This window comes from Helianthus annuus, chromosome 10, assembly GCF_002127325.2.
Source record: "Helianthus annuus cultivar XRQ/B chromosome 10, HanXRQr2.0-SUNRISE, whole genome shotgun sequence".
In the NCBI taxonomy this organism is placed as follows: Eukaryota; Viridiplantae; Streptophyta; class Magnoliopsida; order Asterales; family Asteraceae; genus Helianthus; species Helianthus annuus.
In genome coordinates this window covers 95040155-95062491 of record NC_035442.2, presented here as the reverse complement: position 1 = coordinate 95062491, position 22337 = coordinate 95040155, and the positions used below count along the sequence as shown (strand labels likewise).

The 22337-nt window shown below is 38.7% G+C and overlaps 2 long non-coding RNA genes across 6 annotated transcripts; one reads left to right on the top strand and one right to left on the bottom strand.

The window, feature by feature from the left end:
- The first annotated feature begins 71 nt into the window (after nucleotides 1-71).
- Nucleotides 72-3697, top strand: LOC110885355. Of its 5 annotated transcripts, none has more exons than XR_004869199.1 (10): nucleotides 73-246; nucleotides 327-423; nucleotides 525-594; nucleotides 696-765; nucleotides 867-935; nucleotides 1035-1681; nucleotides 1786-1885; nucleotides 3223-3256; nucleotides 3351-3492; nucleotides 3575-3697. It is a non-coding gene; the product is annotated as an uncharacterized LOC110885355 (long non-coding RNA). The 5 variants fall into 5 exon arrangements; XR_002562117.2 differs by having other exon boundaries at nucleotides 670-765; XR_002562114.2 differs by having other exon boundaries at nucleotides 499-594.
- A 271-nt stretch (nucleotides 3698-3968) lies between these two features.
- On the bottom strand, nucleotides 3969-5402 carry LOC118482910. Its single transcript, XR_004869197.1, has 3 exons — nucleotides 5197-5402; nucleotides 4187-4254; nucleotides 3969-4107 (listed from the first exon to the last, which is right to left on the bottom strand). It is a non-coding gene; the product is annotated as an uncharacterized LOC118482910 (long non-coding RNA).
- Between the last annotated feature and the right edge of the window lie 16935 nt (nucleotides 5403-22337).

Here is a 22337-nt window from a genome sequence, read left to right as displayed (position 1 = left end):
CCACTTGGCACCCCCACATTCCCCCCCTATACACATGTCAACCCCTCAATCAATATACTACCGTGTTCAAAAGATAGGGTGTCCACGTCTACACGATTGTGAACCGGGTTCTTTCTTTCATTCCACACAAACCCTAATCCTTTACAGCGCCGCTCCATTTCCTTCTTCTCTCCTCAACAATCCCTCATCCAATTTTTCTCTTCAGTTCTCATCTATGGTTGAAGTTCTTATCCACGTGCTTAACAGGTATGTGATTAATACTTTTTTTTTCATTGTTCTTCAATCCTGCAATTTGTTTACTTGATTTCCTTTCTTTTTTTTTATAGATCTGCTGCAACCGTTGATGATATTAGGGTTTCATCATCCATTCTTGAGTTAACGGCAGTGAATCAGGCTTGAAGCTCTTAACCACGCGTTTCACAGGTATGGTTTCTTCAATTTTTGATCATTGTTCTTGATTCTTGCACTTTAGTTGATTTTTGTTATTTTTTTTTCTAGATCTGAACCACCGTTTATGATATTAGGGTTTCATCATCCATTCTTGAGTTAACGGCAGTGAATCAGGCTTGAAGCTCTTAACCATGCGTTTCACAGGTATGGGTTTCTTCAATTTTTGATCATTGTTCTTGATTCTTGCACTTTAGTTGACTTTGTTATTTTTTTTTCTAGATCTGAACCACCGTTTATGATATTAGGGTTTCATCATCCAATCTTGAGTTAACGGCAGTGAATCAGGCTTGAAGCTGTTAACCACGCGTTTCACAAGTATGGGTTTCTTCAATTTTTGATCATTGTTCTTGATTCTTGCACTTTAGTTGATTTTGTTATTTTTTTTTCTAGATCTGAACCACTGTTTATGATATTAGGGTTTCTTCATCCATTGATATTTTTCATCAGTCAATCATGTCTGAAGATCTTAACCACTCGATAAACAGGTAAATATATTTTTCTTCATGTCTTTGTTGATTTTGTGTTAGTTTTTATGATTTGTGATTCATTTTTGTTATTCTAACATTTGATTTTGCTTTGAACAGATTAGGATTTATTCAAGTATTGGCAGTCAATCAACTTGGTGGGCTTCATTTGATTAGCACTTCAGTTCATTCTTCTTTGGAATTGCTCTAATCAAATAAGTCTATTTAATATGGATAATTTTCCATAAACCAACTCAAGCTGTTAATAAACATTTTAAAATGTAATTGAGGAATTGTAACTTGGTACTTGAATATTCATACTAATTTTTTGTATTGATAATTCAAATTCAATTGTTGACTTAATATGACTAATATTTTGGTTTTTAATTTTTAGTTATATTAACATTATGGATTATGGATTTGAAAAAGTAATTATTTATAACATATCTGAATCTTAATATCTGAAATCTGAATATGATTTGATTTGATAATCCAATATTTTGTTGAATGTTCCTTTTTGTTTGTGGATGTTTGCCGTGAATAATTTCACCTTTGATATCTAGCCTTAGATGATATTTTGTAGTTTAGCACTGGAGTACATGTTTTTTTAAGTTCAGTTTTGGTTGATCATAGACTTTTGATTTTCAACAACTGTTTTTTGTTGTAGGGCATACAACTTACTTTCCTTCCAGTCATCAGTTTGATCATTTGATTGATGCATACCTGATTCCGAATTGTGATTCAGTGGAATTTGAAATTGTCGAAAGGTACATAAAATTTTAAGTTTCATTTTCCTTTTTGTTGTTAATTTACTCACAATTAGATCAATGCGTTTATACTTTTGATTTTCAACAACTGTTTTTTGTTGTAGGGCATACAACCTACTTTCCTTCGAGTCATCAGTTTGATCATTTGATTGATGCATACCTGAATCCCAATTGTTATTTAGTGGACTTTCAAATTGACGAAAGGTACATACAATTTTAAGTTTCATTTTCCTTTTTGTTGTTAATTTACTCACAAATAGAACAATGCGTTTATTACTAATGATTGTACAATTTAAACCAAAAGTTTGTTGCTATGATTTCATCTTGGTTAACCCTTATGTCACCTATTTGACCTATTAGGTATATTTTTTTTTTGTGAATATTTTGTAACCATTATGTATTTCTGAATAAAAACTATAGAAAATATCTGAATAATGTTGGTATTTCTTTTAACAGTTTTTTTAACTTTTTAGACTGTAAACTTCTTAAATTTCCTAAAGTATAAAAGTTAGTCTTTTGATCAAGTAGGTATTCAAACCGTTTCCTAAAAACACTGTTCCGCTTTTTAACTTTTTCGCTTTCCTAAGTTATAGACAGCAGTAAAAGCAGATAAAAACAAACTCTTTGTTTCCTCTTTTCCATAATTTTAAATTTTGACCTTATGAAAGACCTTTTTGTTGCAGTTGACCTTACCAACATTTTTTTCCCTCACTTTTTATCCATCTGTTTTTAAACGCACAAGTCCTTTTTTGGTGATTCCACTTCATTTATTAGTATTTGAACATTTAAACTGTTAAGTAGATATTTCTCGGTGTTTGAATAATTCACTAACAATATTTACTATCTTGAAACTAAAACAAATTATGTTAGTCAGTTTCAGTAAAATACTTTTATTTAACAACCCACCCGAATTTTGTTTTTAACTGTTTTTCTCGCAAACATTAGTTTGTTTCTTTTTAAACACTATAGTCGTTGTTGTTCTTTATAAAACTTCCTTAATTTGATCTTGAACAAACTTTTTCGTTAACTATACAAATAGATATCTCACATCCATCTCTAATATCAGAACAAGTATTAACATTACAAAAGCTAACAAAACAGAAGTAACTTATATTACAGGCTATAAATGTCCTGAAAAAGACAGCGAGAAAAAAACATAATAATACAAACAAAATTGAAAGCCTAATATGGGACTGAATGTTTTGTTTGTTTCACAAAATTCAGCAGTTGACCTTCAAATGGTTAACACTTGAAATTGACTGTTCATTTTAAGTAGATAAGATAAAAATTTAAAAATGAAGTTTGACCACACTTTTTGTGTACAGGTCTGTTTTTAAACGGTCCACTATAAGGACAAACAACGCATTTCAAATTGTTTCATGTTTTAGTTATTCAACTACAGTCAACCAAGAAAGATAACTTTTTCTGCTTTTCACATACCTCAAAATAGTTTTGTTGTTTTCTTTCATTCCCCACTATTTATATCCACTCTCCCACCTTCATTCTTCATCATCCACTTAACTCTCATTGTTGCATTTCAGCTTTCAAGCAAAAGAGTTAACTAATGGAGCTCGGGTACCCATCTCTCTAATATTTTTCCCTTTAATGGTTTTGTTATTCATTGAATATTTTACACTTGATACTATTAACCCTATATTTTATGATACAGTAACATCACTTATTTGAAGGATTTGGACCTTGCTCGCCGTGATTACACTGTGAAGGTTCGTGTACTACGGTTATGGAAGCAGCCTATGTATAACAATCCAGATCAGTTTTACTCAATCGAAATGATTGTTGTTGATGAAGAGGTATATGTTTGTAACAACCATGTATGTCATATTTTTCTGTTCTTTTCCCTTTTTTGACGTAGATTTTCATGTTTTTTTTCAGGGAACAACCATGCAAGCCAATGTTCTCCGAAGATGGTTTCCCAAATTTGAACATCTTTTGAATGAATCTGGTAATATGTTTCTACCTTTTTAAGTTTTGTATATTTATTTTAGTGCACAATATTGCATGTTTGTCTGTTTTTTCTAACTTCCTTTCTATATAAGATGTAATTTATCATAGTGGACTTTGTTATATTCTTTGTTTCTTTATGAACTGCCAATCTTTGTTTGAACACACAACATGCAATTACTTAACTTAAAAATGACATTAATTTAAGATATGAAATTGAGGTTATTTACATATACATAATTATAAATAAGGTGTACTTAGGAATACCCGACGATTTTTATTTAATTGTATATGTGTATTATTTCAGTTGCTTATAACTGTTAAAGTCCATCTGTAAATACCGGCCCATCATTTTTTTTTCTAATACGCATCTTTCTCAGTTTTTCACCATCTCTTATTTCAACAGTTTTATAATATGGTATTTTATCGCCCCACAGATTATAAGCAAAATCACTTGGTATCTCCTAATAAAGCAAAGACAAACATGTCAAATGATAACCTCAAATATTCATATAACAGTCCAACGAAATTAAAAAAAATTACCATTAAGATAGGCTCTTCTTTATCAAGAAATGCTATGAATGAATGAGCGTTTTTTCTTGAATCCATATCTGCACAGAATGAAATAGATACTTACAATTAGGAAGGTAAATACACTAGCATATGCAGAACTTGAATATAAAATAGAACACTGAAATAATAAGGAATTTTTACAAGGATTTTTATAGCATTCATATAAAAACCATACGAAATCCGGTGGGTATCTAATGAATGCAATAACAGTTAAAGTGAGTGAGTACCTTCAACTATGAACATCAAAACAACATGAAAACCACTTTAAGAAGAGCCTCTTACATTAGCAAACTTTCACCAGCAACATTTTAACCCAAAAAAGTCTATCATTTTAACTCAAACAGTGTAAGATTTTTGACCCAAAACAGTGTAAAAACACTCATATACAGTTTGTGCAATCTAATTCACAATGATCACTCGTAAGAATTTTCAATTACCACACTAAAACAGAACTTAAAGGTTTGAAAGAACATATATCAAAATCTCCGTTTTATGGTTTGAAGTAAAGAAAATCAACAACGACCTTGAAGATTCATATAACAGTTCATAGAAACATCACGATGAAAATTTAGCATAAAAACATCACCATTATCAATCATAGCCCTAAAAACCATCATTTTAACCAGAAATCTTATATCAAATACCAAAAAGTGTCAAATTTCTAAATAACCAGGGCATTAATCAAGCACAAACAATCAAAATCTCTGTTTTAGGGTTTAAAATGAAAATCAACAAGCACTAACAAAACATTTAGGGTTTGATCAGTATCAAGGTTTTAGGGTTTAATGAAAAACGAAACATAATGTAAACATTACTTAGATAGAAAAACAAGTCAAGAAAAAAATGAAACACAAACGATTGAACTTCTGGTCATCGTTATTTTGTTTTCCGACACTTAGATTCTCATTATTTAACATTATTAAACAAATAAAACTACGAAATCTGTGAAAAAGCAAGAAATCAGTTCAAAAAAAATTTACCGAATCCAGTGATTTCTGATAACTATTAGTGTATAACCTTTTCGTGAGTGAAATCGTGAAATCGCGTCTGTGGATGTTGAAGAAGATGCGGAATTCAGAGATTATAGGGTTTGTCTGGATGTTGAAGATACGAAACGCAGAGAGAAGTGAGAGTGTTGGAGTGTTGAAGAACCCTAGGGGGAAGCGAGTAGTAGTCTGGTGTGTTTTTAATTTTTGTGACTGTTGGTAGTGTTGAAGTGTTTGGATCTGTTTCAACTTTGGATCATCCAAACAAATAAAACCCACCCACATATAATGTGATCCTTTTTTTTATGTTTCCCCCACCAAAAAAAAAAACAAGTGTTATAATTTATAATAAAGAGATCATATAAAAAAATTTCTTTTGCAAATATAAAAAATTTGGTTTTTTTACTTTTACTTTTCAAATAATATGGCTAGAGTTTCACTAAACCCTATGTTGGGAACTTGAAGTCCAACTTCCCAAAATAGGGTTGAGTAAAGCTTTAGCCATATGGTTTGAAAAGTAAAAGTTAAAAAGTTTATGTGTGATGAGAGTGTACGGTTAAAGAGAAGAAAAATACAATAAACATATTCGAACCCTATCTATGAACCTTCTTTTATGAGGTATGTAACCCGTTATTTACTGTTAAATTTGGCAATGTAGATCGTTCTCCGATATGAGTAGTTTGATTTGGGGTGTTCAACTGTTCAAGAATAATTCAGTTGTAGTGATGGAAATATCATTATATACCCATGATTTCACGGGTTATCGGTTGTTTTGAAACTCACGCATAACACATGAAACTCACGGGTATATAATATTAAGCGTGGGAGGGTATAAATAGGAGACATTAAGCGTCACGTTAGCAACATGGCACGGTAAGAAAAACACGTGGTAGAAAGGACGTTAAAGTGGTGTTAGTATGAAGAGATTATCCAACTATAAGACGTGAAAGTGGTGTTGTAAATATAAATTTTTATAAAACAACGCATAACCAAATTCGTGATGCAACAAAAACCCAGTTTTCACACATGGTCAATTGTATGTTGCATTATCAAGAGTTACCCGACGAGATGGCCTCAAAATTGTTATTCTAGATAGTGATGGAAATCTTTCTGATACAACCTCAAATGTCGTATACAAAGAAGTTTTTAGAAATTTGTAATGTAAATTTAAAATATCATGTGTTCAGTAACAGTGAAGTGTACGTGTATGTCGCTTTATGTTTAGTTTAAGTTAGACACGTTAGTATATTGTATGAATTTTATTATCCTTATTTTCATTTATTGCCATTGTTTAAAATGTAATATAATGATAACTTTAGTAGTATATATAAAAATTCAGATGTAATTTAAATTTAAAGTAACATTTTATTTATATCATATGTATTAACATTGTATAAGTTGTGTATTTTTTTATATATAACTTAATTTAGTCATATATACGTATTTATTTATTAAATTATAATTGTGTTATATCAAAATAATTACTTTTCATCTATTTAATTTTAAAGACCTCTTATACATTTATATTTTAAATTTGTTACATATGGTAATAATAATTTAGATAATCAAAGTATAGAAGGATGCGAACGATAATTAATCATACGTAAAGAAATAGAGGAAACAACAAAAATACCATTACATTGATATCTCTATAATAGAGAATTTGTGAAGACGTTAAAGTAAACCTGTATATTTAGAGGCTCATATCCATCCACTATATTTTTTGTTGTGAGTGTGTAGGAAAGAGAAATAAATAATAAAATTAGTGTTTGTGAGTTAGATAAAGATATAGATATAGAGATGGACGTGATAGGTTTTTTAAAACTAAAGATAATTTAGAGAAAAATAAATTTTTTGATTAAATTATATAAATGAAGATGAAGGCATCAATGTCAATGCTCTTAGATGTTATTTTGATTGTTAAGATATAAAACATCATATTGAATAATAGGTTATTAATTGTATTTTTTAAACCCGTGTGTCACACGGGATATAGGCTAGTGTGTTTATATATGAGATGTAAAGTCGACCCGAATTAGTGTAAATGGATCCCGCGTCGGGTTTCACTCAAGGGAAATCAAGGGATTGCAAAATGGCGGGAAAATGAGGTTTGAAGGCCCTAGATGGAGAACATGTGTCCCCTAGGTATGGCTTTTATTAGGTTAAGGAAATTCCATTGATTTGACATGAGAGTTTTATTTAATATTGGATTAATGAAAGTAATGCAATTTAAAATCATTTACAATGACGATGAACTTATAATTAATAATTTTGCAATGTACTTGATTATGTATTCATGTATTCTTGAATTAATCTGTCACACCCCAACCGATGGCAGAATCATCGGGGCGCGGCACTGAGCGAAACAGATTGTCCAGAAGTTTCCATAACAATTATCATTACTATTCAATTTAAAATAACATGTCCCATACCATGTCTCAAACAGTAAACAAATTATTACAGACCAAATCTAGGCAATTAATTCTGTTCCGACAACTCAGATTTAAATATAGCAATTGTTTATCTGCTTCTAGAGACCCTTGATTCAATTACTACAGACAACTATTTGTTGGACTCTAGAGCTTTATTCTAGCCTCGCTTTCCTAGCAGATAAGCATCCTAATTACCTGTCACATACGTTAAAATAAAAATCAATACACATAGTGTAAAGGTAAGCATACAAGTTTGATAATAGCATATAGAGTTCGAAATAGTTTACGCATAACCAGCACGTACACAGAGGAAAACAAAGCATGTTAATTATCGACACGGATCTATCGATACCAATGACTGCGGGTTGACTGCCCAAGGCAGCTCGCAATACATGATCACCACTGTAATCCATGCAAGTAATTGTCCTTAACAACCCTCGCATGAGCGGGTGCTCAGTCCAAACTATAGTACTATCGTCATTAAGGCAGGTAGACAGCATTCCATGTGTAAACATAACAACAAGCATTCATTAAGTCACGTATAACATGCGGTAATGGTTAGCGTTTAAAATGTTGTGTAGTGTGTTCGATGTGATTTCGTATAAGTAACGTATGTAACACCCAAAAGTGCTTAAAGCAAAAAGGGATCGAGTATACTAACAGCGGTTGATGGATTGAAGGGAGCGCTTGAGAGTAAGGTTAGCCTGAACAGTTCGATAGTATAATGATAAGTGACGCGTAAAACGGAAACAGGTGTCGAAGGATCGGACAGTTTTCCGGTCGGACTGGAGTCCGATCGGATGGCTGTCTGAGTGGATTGTTTCTTCCTTTGAGTAGGATGTGTTTGTGTATGATGGTTGACTTTTGAAGTTTTTGTTGTAGCATTTGAAAACATTGAAGTATCTTTACCCTTCAGGTCGGTCGATCGGACGGTTGTTCGATCGGCCAGTCATCCGATTGGTTGACACTTTTAGTGAGAACAAGTTCACAGCGGTTTGTCACTCGATCGGACAGTCGTCCGGTCGGGTGCCATCCCTATTGAACATTTATGAAAAATCGATTAAGGGTTAAAGTCAAGTATCTCATGATCCGAAGAGTAATCAGATCGGACGGCAGTCCGATCGAACAGCAGTTTGTTCAATACTCAACTCCAATTAGGTTGGTCAAGTGTGGGATCCATGTGCTAGCCGATCGGCTGGCCAGTCGTTCGGCTGTCTGTCCGTTCAGCTGGCTGTCCGTTCGGACAGCAGTCCGATCGGACAGCACCTTGGCCTGGTCGGCCTGCTCGTCTAACACTTGGTTTTTTTGATTTGTCGTTTTAGCGAGGTATTTTGAGAACGAGTCAAACAACTGAACCTCGTCACTACTTGGTCCTTCTGTTCTGACAGGAATCACCCAAATCCGTCTAGCGAACGTTTTGGAACAGTGTTTCATGTTTAACCCGAAATCGGTGTACCTCGTGGATAGAATCCGGATCTTAGGCCACGCAACCACCGGAATGATTAGCAAGTTGGCACAAGCTCCGTTTCTACCGATTTTGAAGACATTGAGTGTAAAAGAGTTGAAAGAAGGTCGGAAATCCATCTTTCAATCTCATTCACCGTGAATATGTTTAGATCTGTGAAAGATCTTTGTTTGTTTATGTGGAAATCGGTTAGATCCAAGTTATTCTTGGTGGATTGAGGCCAAAACTTGAAGTTCTTCAAGAACACCATAATGACATCATCCTAGAACACTTGAATCTTGATGATTTCACGGTTAAAAGTTAAGATTCAAAAGATAGAAAGGTGTAGGAGTGCGTGTAGATCAAGAAAGTACAAGATTTAGGACGAAATCTTACCGGAATCGCGAGAAATCTGAGAAAAGGTGGAGAGCACGAGCTGGTCGGTCAGAGGGTTTCCAAAAGTGGAAAGGATGACAATGACAAGGGTATTTATAGGCTTCCAAATGAGGAAAGTGCTGGCCGATCGGCCAGGCAGCTCGATCGGACAGCCTGTCTGATCGGCTGGCTGTTCGATCGGCTGGTAGCCTGATCGATCAGCTGCCTGATTCGAGTGTTTGGTGCGATGATTTTTGATATTTCGATTTTGGTTGCGAGCGAAGCGAAGCGAAGCGAAGCGAATGCGATAGAGTTTTCTTTTGAAATTACTTTTAATCCCAACTACTATATCAACATACAAGTATCCCTATTTCGTATTCGGTTTGCGATTGCGATTCGATTGCGATTGAGTTCGATTGCGATTCGATTGATTACCACACATAACATAAATAAACATGCATAAGTAACACATAAGGCACACACACGTATAATAATCACCAAAATGCGTATATTCGAGTTGCGAACGCGATGTTGATTAGATTAAATCGATTAGCGTTTAATTAACTTTATCGCATTGTTACTTCCTATTATTCACATTCGTAAAGCGATTCGTAGCGATAAGTATACTTCGATTACTTCGATTTTAACTAATTACTCCACATAATACAACTAACGTAAAAACATAAAATAGACTAACTACAGTCAAAGAAGTCAAAACAGGAATTGAGCAAGGAGTGACAGATCGCAATTAGCGATCTTTTCTTCCTTTGACTTCAATCTTGACTTTGACTTTGACTTTCAAAACACGGGGTATTACAGCCTCCCCTTGTTTAGGGAATTTCATCCTGAAATTAGGCCGAAGCCGTAACAAACAACTGCAGGTACTTTGCCTTCATGTCACTTTCGAGTTCCCAAGTGAACTCTGTGCCCCGTTTGCCTTCCCATCGGACCTTCACGGTAGGAATGCGCGAGCTCCTGAGCTGCTTGTTTTGGCAATCCATGATTTCAACAGGCTTTTCCACGAAGTGCAGTGTTTTGTTTATTTGGAGGTCATCGAGCAGTACAATTAAATCATGCTCAGCCAGGCACTTCCTGAGGTTTGACACATGGAAAGTCAGGTGGACGTTATTAAGTTCCTCCAGTAGTTCAAGTCTGTAGGCGACTTTTCCGATCCTTTCCAGAATCTTAAAAGGTCCAACATATCGAGGCGCTAGTTTCCCTTTCTTGCCGAATCTGACCACACCCTTCCAAGGTGATACCTTTAGGAGTACGTAGTCGCCAACGTCAAATTCAAGGGGCTTGCGTCGTCTATCGGCATAACTTTTCTGTCTACTCCGAGCTTTCAACAAGTTGTCTCGAATTTGGAGGACTTTGTCAGTCGTTTCTTGCAATAGCTCAGGACCGGTTAATTTCGAGTGACCGATCTCGTGCCATACAATAGGCGATCGACATCTTCTTCCATATAAAGCCTCGAATGGTGCCATTTGGATGCTGGTATGATAACTGTTGTTATACGAGAATTCGACTAACTGCAGGTGTTTGTCCCAATTACCACCGAAGTCTTTGACACACGAACGGAGCATATCTTCAAGAGTACGAATCGTTCTTTCAGTCTGACCGTCGGTTTGAGGGTGGAATGCGGTACTCAGATTAAGCGTAGTACCAAGAGCTGCTTGAAACATTTCCCACAATCTCGAGGTAAACCGAGCGTCACGGTCGGAGATGATGTCACGAGGCGTCCCATGATTACAAATGATCTCATCGGTGTAGATTCGAGCTAATCGTTCCACCTTGTAGTCTTCTCGTATTGGCAAAAAGTGTGCTGATTTGGTTAAACGGTCAACAACAACCCATATGCTGTCGTGACCCGATGACGTGTGCGGAAGTTTGGTTATGAAGTCCATAGCTATACTCTCCCACTTCCACATAGGGATTGGGGGTTGTTCGAGTAAGCCAGAGGGCCTTTGATGTTCAGCCTTGACCCTTGCACAAGTCAGGCACTTCCCAACGTAGAGAGCGATATCCATTTTCATTCCCGGCCAGCAGTACTTGTAGCGAAGATCCTGATACATTTTGTCAGCACCGGGATGAATAGAATACCGGGATTTGTGGGCTTCGTCCATCAAAATTTGTCGCAAATTGGTCCGCTTAGGGATCCAAATTCGGTCCAGAAAATAGAAGATCCCATTCGACTTATTTACCAGTTGAGCTCCATCGTGATAGATTCGTTCCTTCTTCAGAGTGCGTTCATTAAAACAGGCATGCTGGGCTTCGCGGATGAGAGTTTCGAGATCGTATTGGGCTTGGGTATTACGAATGCTGAGCAAATAGCTCCGTCTGCTAAGCGCGTCGGCAACGACATTTGCTTTGCCTGGGTGATAATGAATCTCACAGTCATAATCATTGAGAAGTTCTACCCATCGGCGTTGACGCATGTTATGTTCCTTCTGGTTAAAGATATGTTGTAGGCTCCTATGATCGGTGAAGATCGTACACTTTGTACCATACAGGTAGTGTTGCCAAATCTTTAATGCAAAAACAACTGTGCCTAGCTCAAGATCATGGGTTGTATAGTTCTTCTCGTGGATTTTGAGCTGACGAGACGCGTAAGCTATAACCTTGTCCCGTTGCATGAGAACACAACCAAGACCAAGGTTAGAAGCATCACAATAGACCATGAAACTGTCGTTTCCATCGGGCAATGTGAGAACAGGAGCATTGCAAAGCATATGCTTGAGGGTTTGGAAAGCAGACTCTTGTTCAGTTCCCCAAACAAAAGACCTATCTTTATGCGTGAGAGCGGTAAGCGGCACAGCGATCTTGGAGAATCCTTCGATAAATCGGTGATAATAACCCGCTAGTCCGAGAAAAGAACAAACTTCGGACGGGTTCTTAGGTGTAATCCAGCTCTTGACTGCTTCAATCTTCGCATGATCGACATGAATACCTTGACTATTGACAATGTGACCCAGAAACTGAACCTCCCCCAGCCAAAATTCACACTTGGAGAACTTGGCATAGAGTTGATTCCCCTGGAGTAGTTCGAGAACCAAACGTAGATGTTGCGCGTGTTCGGCTCTTGACTTAGAATAGATCAAGACATCGTCGATGAACACAATGACGAAACGGTCGAGGTAGGGCTTACACACGCGATTCATCAGATCTATAAAAATCGCGGGTGCGTTGGTTAAACCAAAAGGCATAACAACGGACTCGTAGTGGCCGTAGCGAGTGCGAAAAGCGGTTTTGGGTATATCCTCCTCTTGTGTGCGTAGCTGGTGATAGCCTTAGCAGAGATCGATCTTTGAGAAACACGTAGCACCTTGTAGCTGATCAAACAAATCGTCGATGCGAGGTAGAGGATAGCGATTCTTGATGGTTAGCTTATTCAATTCCCGGTAGTCGATGCACATCCTCAACAACCCATGCTTCTTTTTAACGAAGAGGACTGGCGCACCCCAAGGAGAGGTGCTCGGGCGAATGAAGCCTTTCTCAAGTAGTTCCTGGAGTTGGTTTGAGAGTTCACGCATTTCGGACGGTGCGAGTCGGTAGGGAGCTTTGGCAACAGGGTTGGCTCCAGGAATGAGGTCGATACGGAAGTCAATATCACGACTTGGCGGTAGTCCAGGAAGATCAACAGGGAACACCTGAGGAAATTCACGGACCACTGGGACGTCTTTCACTTCCATCTTCCTTTTCTTTTCCTTCTCCGTTACTACAGTGTTAGCCAAGAAAGCTCTGTATTCCTTGCGGAGATACTTGCTAGCTTGGATGCAGGACATAAGTTTGAGACCTTTCGAAGTAGTTTCGCCATAGACACATAATAAATCACCATTCGCGAGTGAGAATCGAATCATCTTGTCGAAGCATACAATTTCAGCATGGTTTTCGCGAAGAAAGTCCATGCCTATTATGATGTCAAAACTCCCGAGTTGCATCGGGATAAGGTCGATTGGGAAGATGTAATTGTTGAGCTCAAGAGTACAATCACGAAGAACAGAATTAACGGCGACAGTTCTTCCGGTAGCGACTTCAACATCGATTGTCGAGGAGTAGGGCTGTCCAAACTGCTCGACGATCGAAGATCGCTCGATGATCGCTCGAAAAATACTCGAAAAATGCTCGTTCGATTCCTGCTCAGTTTGTAAATGAGCCGATCGGATCGGTTCGATTCAAATTCAATCCGAGCATGAGCAAAGCTCCGCTCGCTCGCCGATCGCTCGGTTTCGCTCGAATTATTTTTTATTAATAATTAATATATATATATATATATATTATTTTATAGATTAAAAACCCAAAAAATTAAAAGCCCAAATAATATTAGCCCAAGTTAATATTTAATATACAAATCTAACCATAAATCTATTTCCTAAAAAGCTAAAACAGAATTCAGTCGCCGCTCTCAAGTCTCAGCTGCTCATGTGTCTCGACTCTCACTCTTCCTCTCCGACTCAATTCATCGGACAATCATCGGCGATTCGGCTCAAGTGTCTCCGACTCAATTCATTGGACAATCATCAGCTCAAGTGTCTCCTAAAAGGTTAGTCGCTCCTGTTTCAGTTTAAATATCTGTGTTCATTCTTCAATAATCGTTAGTTTCTGTTTCTGCAACATATCTGCTCTTTCGACCCATTGCGAGTCACGTTTGTTTCTGCAACATATCTGCAACATAATCGCGTTTGTTTGTCCGATCATTCTTCAATAATCGTTAGTTTCTGTTCCTAAACCATCTTGCACTTCAATTTGTATGTTTTTTTGTTAATTAATCGTTAAAGATTGCATCTTCTGTTTGGTAACATACATACACAGATTGTTTGTATGTTTTAGTGGCGTTTGTTTGTAGAATGTAGATCTTAATCTACAAAGAGTTAAATCTGCGTTTGTTTATGAAGATGAACAAGCTTAAAGAAGAAGTTTATGGCTTTTGAACTAAGTGACAATTTGTATTCGCACTTTATTTTGTGTTGCTTTTGTATTTGCACTTTATTTTGTGTTTCTTATGTATTCGCACTTTATTTTGTGTTGCTTTTGTATTCGCACTTTAAGTTAGAATTTGTTTTTGTTGAACGAAGCCTTATTATTCAATCGAGCGAAAACGATCCGCTCGCTTTTTTTTAGGATTTGATAAAAACCGAGCGAAACCGAGCCGATCGATTCAAATTCAATCCGAGCATGAGCATCACTTTTGCGATCGGTTTTACAAATTTGATCCGCTCGGATCGGATCGGTTGTAATTCAATCCGAGCATGAGCAGACCCTCGATCGGATCGGATCGGATCGTGAACACCCCTATCGAGGAGAGATAAGAGCGCTTACGACTAAGGAGCTTTTCAAATTCGAACGACACAAAACTATTATCGGCTCCAGTATCAAACAAACAAGATGCATAAATACCATTCACAAGGAACGTACCATTGACCACGTTGTTGTCGGTCTGAGCCTGACGCGTATTGATGTTGAAAGTTCTGGCGTGTGCGGCTTGTTATTGCTGCTGAGGCTGCTGTTGCTGGTGAGGCTGCTGCTGCTGGGGCTCTTGCTTCACCACCCTGTTCGGGCACATGTTTGCAAAGTGGTTGGGATCACCACAAGCGAAGCAGACTCTGGCATTGATCGCGGGTGCCGGAGCCGCGTGTTGACCTTGCGGGGCAGAGAGCTGAGCTTGATGAGCAGTGGCAGGAGCTGCAATGTTGCGAGGACCAGTACGGCAATTGACAGTAAAGTGGCCGTACATGTTGCAGTGAGAGCAGAAATGACAGGCAAGACCCACCAGATGGTGATAAGAGCACGTTGGGCAAACCAGGTGGGGACCTGTGTATGCACGCTTTGCTGGAGGTGCATAAGTAGTTGGAGCAGGACGGTGGTGGTGGTGCTGCTGGGCCGGTACGGCCTGGAGAGGAGCAGCAGTGGTAGTGGCAGCGAAGTTCTTGTTGCTGAAGCTGCTGTTGTTGTTCTTCTTCTTTCGGCGTGAGGACTTTGATGACTATGGCGCGGTGGCGGTGGAGTCAGCGGTTGGTGCGGTAGTAGCTTGATGCAGATGCTTCGAGGGTTTATCCCAGACACCAGCCTTGACCCGCTTATCGTTGATTTCAGCGGCCAGTAGGTAAGTCTCCTCGATCGTCTTAGTCTTAGCCGCTTGCACGAAATCTGCGACACAGTCAGGCAGGGCTCGGATATACTTCTTGATTACCATGTCAGAAGTCTTCACCTGATCAGGGCAGATGATGCTGAGCTGCTTGAATCGAGCCGTTAAAGCAGCGTTTTCGCCATCCTTCTACTTTATGTCCCAGAATTCATCTTCCAACATCTGGCGTTCATGAGGAGGACATAATTCTTCCAGCATGACCTCCTTGAGTTCGTCCCACAATAGACCGTAAGCTGCATCATTTCCTCGCTTGTTTCTCTCGGTCGTCCACCAGTCTAGTGCGCGGGACTGGAAGACGCCAGTAGCGTTGAGACTGCGAAGATCATCGGGGCAACCGCTCTGTCGTAGAGTAACCTCAATGGAATCAAACCATTGGAACAACGCTGTAGGGCCTTCCTCGCCAGTGAATTCTTTTGGCTCACAAGCCTTGAACTGCTTGAAACTGAAGGCAGCTTTGGGGGGTAGCTTTAGGAGCTTCGGTTCTTGACTCCTCAGACGATTTGCTGACGTTCTCGTAGACATCACTGACAGCCTTTGCTACTTGCTTGGCGATGATAGCAGCAAGATGTTTGTCTCTCTTTTCTTGGCGAGAAAGTGAGTGACGGTGTCCAGATGAGGACATTGTCTGCAATAGACATCGTCGTAGGTCTCAGACACATCATAATCGAATCTCACCTCACACGTCTAATACTTACTAAAGCTTAGGAACACAGTCGCATAATTGCATGAACACGTAGGCACGAAATCACAGATTTACAGAGGAACACATAAGCACATAAGCACGTAGGCACGTAGGGCACAGAAGCACAGAAACACAGAAGCACTTACGCATTTAGTCATAGAGACAATTAAGCACGTAGTTCTCCTAGAAGCACATAGAGCATTCTGACTGCCTCAGAATACAGGATCCTATCATTCAAAGCCTTCGAATGTTCGAATATAGCGGTCGCGTCTAGCGTAGTGATTAGTATAGTAGAAGTGTATAGTATAGCGAGTATCATAGCGTACAGCTTCCCTCATAGTAGTAACGATTTGTTAACGTTTTGAGATAGGAGAGCAATGCAGGTCGTGTGTGTCGATCGAAATGAGGGCAAAAATCGAGTAAGTTTCCCCGTAATTAAACACGTAAACAGGTAAATACATATACAACACATAAAATCAACGAATTATCAGAGTCAGCAGTTGTGTGCTCAGAATCGAAACACATAAAAAAATCGAGAGATAGAATGTCTGCGGCTATTAGACATTGACTACCCAAAGTGATTCGACTATTCTCAAGGATCTGTCATACACATTTTGACCTTCAGGGTAGGGCCTCTGCCTCGATTCTTGGGCATTCGGCGCAAAACCTTCTGGCCACACTGTGAGTTCAGGTCGTTGGAGTCCGTCGAGACTTTGGTGAGAGTTTTGGTAAAACCATGGACAAGCCGTCAAGGTTAGTGTTTCACCCCTGGCTTGACAACTTCCCCTTGATTTCAGTAAAATAGAGGATATTATTCATCAAAATACGGATTTCACTCCTGATTTGGTATAATTCTCCCTGTTGGTAGTAAAAATGCGGGTTGATCAAGCAGATTTCAGACGAGAGTTTGTGGTTTTCACACCTAATCTCGACTTAATCGCTTGTCTTTATTAAAAAAAATTCGAGTGCGGTGATAGTGTAGCGTAGGCAAGAATAGCGAAGAAATAGTAATAGGCTCACACAAAATCCCTAATGGACATGCACGAGTCGGTCTGTCGGGTCCTAACTATAGACTAGGTCTCTAAGACATCGACCCGGACTAGGTCGAGTCTTGCCTAATTCCCTATAGTTATGGCTCTGATACCAATCTGTCACACCCCAACCGATGGCGGAATCATCGGGGCGCGGCACTGAGCGAAACAGATTGTCCAGAAGTTTCCATAACAATTATCATTACTATTCAATTCAAAAAAAACATGTCCCATACCATGTCTCAAACAGTAAACAAATTATTACAGACCAAATCTAGGCAATTAATTCTGTTCCGACGACTCAGATTTAAATAAAGCAATTGTTTATCTGCTTCTAGAGACCCTTGATTCAATTACTACAGACAACTATTTGTTGGACTCTATAGCTTTATTCTAGCCTCGCTTTCCTAGCATAAAAGCATCCTAATTACCTGTCACAAACGTTAAAATAAAAGTCAATACACATAGTGTAAAGGTGGCATACAAGTTTGATAATAGCATATAGAGTTCGAAATAGTTTACGCATAACCAGCACGTACACAGAGGAGAACGATGCATGTTAATTGTCGACACGGATCTATCGATACCAATGACTGCGGGTTGACTGCTCAAGGCAGTTCGCAATACATGTTCACCACTGTAATCCATGCAAGTAATTGTCCTTAACAACCCCCGCATGAGCGGGTGCTGAGTCCAAACTATAGTACTATCGTCGTTAAGGCAGGTAGACAGCATTCCATGTGTAAACATAACAAACAAGCATTCATTAAGTCACGTATAACATGCGGTAACGGTTAGCGTTTAAAATGTTGTGTAGTATGTTCGATGTGATTTTGTATAAGTAACGTATGTAACACCCAAAAGTGCTTAAAGCAAAAAGGGATCGAGTATACTCACAGCGGTTGATGGATTGAAGGGAGCGCTTGAGAGTAAGGTTAGCCTGAACAGTTCGATAGTATAATGATAAGTGACGCGTAAAACGGAAACATGTGTCGAAGGATCGGACAGCTTGGTCGATCGGATGGTAGTCCGATTGGACGGCTGACGGTGCGGTTTACAGTCCGTTCGGACAGTTTTCCGGTCGGACAGGAGTCCGATCGGATGGCTGTCTGAGTGGATTGTTTCTTCCTTTGAGTAGGATGTGTTTCTGTATGATGGTTGACTTTTGAAGTTTTTGTTGTAGCATTTGAAAACATTGAAGTATCTTTACCCTTCAGGTCGGTCGATCAGACGGTCGTTCGATCGGCCAGTCATCCGATTGGTTGACACTTTTAGTGAGAACAAGTTCACAGCGGTTTGTCACTCGATCGGACAGTCGTCCGATCGGGTGGCATCCCTATTGAACATTTTTGAAAAATCGATTAAGGGTTAAAGTCAAGTATCTCATGATCCAAAGAGTAATCCGATCGGACGGCAGTCCGATCGAACAACAGTTCATTCAATACTCAACTCCAATTAGGTTGGTCAAGTGTGGGATCCATGTGCTAGCCGATCGGCTGGCCAGTCGTTCGGTTGTCTGTCCATTCGGCTGGCTGTCCGTTCGGACAGTGGTCCGATCGGACAGCACCTTGTCCTGGTCGGCCTGCTCGTCTAACACTTGGTTGTTTTGATTTGTCGTTTTAGCGAGGTATTTTGAGAACGAGTCAAACAACAGAACCTCGTCACTACTTGGTCCTTCTGTCCGCACAGGAATCACCCAAATCCGTCTAGCGAACGTTTCAGAACGGTGTTTCATGTTTAACCCAAAATCGGTGTACCTCATGGATAGAATCCGGATCTTAGGCCACGCAACCACCGGAGTGATTAACAAGTTGGCACAAGCTCCGTTTCTACCGATTTTGAAGACTTTGAGTGTAAAAGAGTTGAAAGAAGGTCGGAAATCCATCTTTCAATCTCATTCACCGTGAATATGTTTAGATCTGTGAAAGATCTTTGTTTGTTTATGTGGAAATCGGTTAGATTCAAGTTATTCTTGGTGGATTGAGGCCAAAACATGAAGTTCTTCAAGAACACCATAATGACATCATCCTTGAACACTTGAATCTTGATGATTTCACAGTTAAAAGTTAAGATTCAAAAGATAGAAAGGTGTAGGAGTGCGTGTAGATCAAGAAAGTACAAGATTTAGGATAAAATCTTACCAGAATCGCGAGAAATCTGAGAAAAGGTGGAGAGCACGAGCTGGTCGGTCAAAGGGTTTCCAAAAGTGGAAAGGATGACAATGACAGGGGTATTTATAGGCTTCCAAATGAGGAAAGTGCTGGCCGATCGGCCAGGCAGCTCTATCGGACAGCCTGTCTGATCGGCTGGTTGTTCGATCGGCTGGTAGCCTGATCGATCAGCTGCCTGATTCGAGTGTTCGGTGCGATGATTTTTGATATTTCGATTTCGGTTGCGAGCGAAGCGAATGCGATAGAGTTTTCTTTTCAAATTACTTTTAATCCTAACTACTATATCAACATACAAGTTTCCCTATTTCGTATTCGGTTTGCGATTGCGATTCGTTTGCAATTGAGTTCGATTGCGATTCGATTGATTACCACACATAACATAAATAAACATGCATAAGTAACACATAAGGCACACACACATGTATAATAATCACCAAAATGCGTATATTCGAGTTGCGAGCGCGATGTTGATTAGATTAGATCGATTAGCGTTTAATTAACTTTATCGCATTGTTACTTCCTATTATTCACAGTCGTAAAGTGATTCGTAGCGATAAGTATACTTCGATTACTTCGATTTTAACTAATTACTCCACATAATACAACTAACGTAAAAACATAAAATAGACTAACTATAGTCAAAGAAGTCAAAACAGGAATTGAGCAAGGAGTGACAGATCGCAGTTAGCGATCTTTTTTTCCTTTGACTTCAATCTTGACTTTGACTTTGACTTTCGAAACACGGGGTGTTACAGTTAGAAATAGCCCGTTGATGTGTCCTTACGGATCATTTGGTAACATTACCAATGTGACATAACTAGTCCCCGATAATTACTTGATGGTAGTTGTGACAACTCGAATTTCCAAGATTTCTATTTCGCATTTATTGCACGTTCATTGTTCGTGTAGTTAATTATTTGCACAATTGATTGCTATGGAATGATATACGCGTTGATGCAATAAATCGTATTGTCTGATTGTGCATGGTTGTTTGATTAATTGTGATAGACTTGCTAATTATGTGAACTTGGTGGTGAAACTGTGAAATGCTTGTAAGATGGTATGCTTGTGTAAAATATAATAATTCAGGGTGTATAGAGTAATTAGTGAAAATTAAGCCATACTTAACCCTAATCTCTTTCACTAATCATTCCCTAATCATCACAAGAATCGAAACACGTACACCCACATTCCCTAATCCTCTCTACAACCATCTTCTCATTCTTGGATTCACAAGTCCTTTGCATCAAGTTTGATTGCCAATCCATCTAGAATCGAATCAAGGTAATTGTTTAATCATTGTTTGATGTTAATTGTTGATTGATTGATTGATGTTAAAACCCTAGTTCTTCATGTGATAGGCTGTGATTTCGATTTGATTCTGAATTTATTGATGATGGTGATTAGTTGTTTGATGGATAGATGGTTCCTGTAATGATTATAGGTTGATTATTGTTGATCATACGTGGATTGATTATGATTCTGCCGTCACTGTGGATGATATTAGGGTTAGAAACCAAGAAAAACGTAACTGTTATGATGCAGAAACGAATGAATGAACTTGTCTGAGTTTCATGAATTGTGTTTCATCCGAATTTCGTATGCACATGTTGTCTGAGTTTGTAACCAAGAAAAAATAGTCTGAGTTTTGTTATGAAGCTTTGTCCGAATATTGTAATGGCTCTTAACTGTCTGACCTTTTTGATTATAATGGAGTCCGAGGTTTATTATTCAAGTTCTATCCGAGTTTTATGTGTAACATATGACCGAGTTTCATGAAACCACAAGGGGTCCGAGTTTTAAAGTTTTAGTGGTCCGAGTTTTTATTGTCACACATGTAGTCCGAGTTTGACACCCCACCATGTGTGGTCCGACTTTTTACCCCCTACCTATGCTTGTCCGATCTTTAATCCCACACCCTTGGTCCGAGTTTCATTATCATAGGTAATGCCCGAGTTTTAAAGGCCAAAGGGTGGTCCGACTTTGTGACCCCCTTGCCCCTTGGTCCGAGTTTTGATATCACAGCAAATAGGTCCGACCTTTTGTGTGATCTTGTCCGAGTTTTTGGGCCTTGGAGCCCTTATCCGAATTTTATATGGGGAAGCCTCTGGTCCGAGTTTAGATAATTAACACAATTAGAATTTTATATGTTAACTTGTTAATTGAGTAGTTAACTTCAGGTATGCAACTCTGTTAAACAAGTGAACTCCGGTTAAGTTGGTAAGCTAGTAACCTAATTGTTTGTGAACTTTATTAGATAATCAACACTATTAGATATATTCCAGTATGTATGTTGATTTCTGTTAAGTTGTAAACTTTGTTGAACCCGTTAACTCTGTCAAGCATGCAATTGATTAACCATGATTAGAACAAACTGTGAAAGATACTGATGCGAAGCGTGAATTGTATGAATGGGTAAACTGTTACGTGATACATGATTGATACATGATATTAGCTATCAAGCACTATGTGACATTAGATTGCATGCGGGTTGTTACGAACGTGAACTGATTGAATATACGTGCATACGATAGGTCGCGATTGACTAACTGTGAGCGTGTGTATTCTTTAGCATACCGAGCAAACCAAGGTGAGTTCACACAGCCAAGGCATGGGGTTCCCAGGGTGGGAATGGGATTGGATTACTTTATTGTACATACTCAGTTGATAGAACCTAACGATAAGAATATGACTAGACTAGTAACACTTATTGAACTGATCTTCGCACACCTGCCAAGGGTTGGCCGCGATATTATGACTGACTTCGCACACCTGCCTTTGGAAGGCCGCGAACTGAATTTACTAATCTTTGCACACCTGCCTGGTAGGCCGCGATACAGGTAAACCTAGTCTAGAAT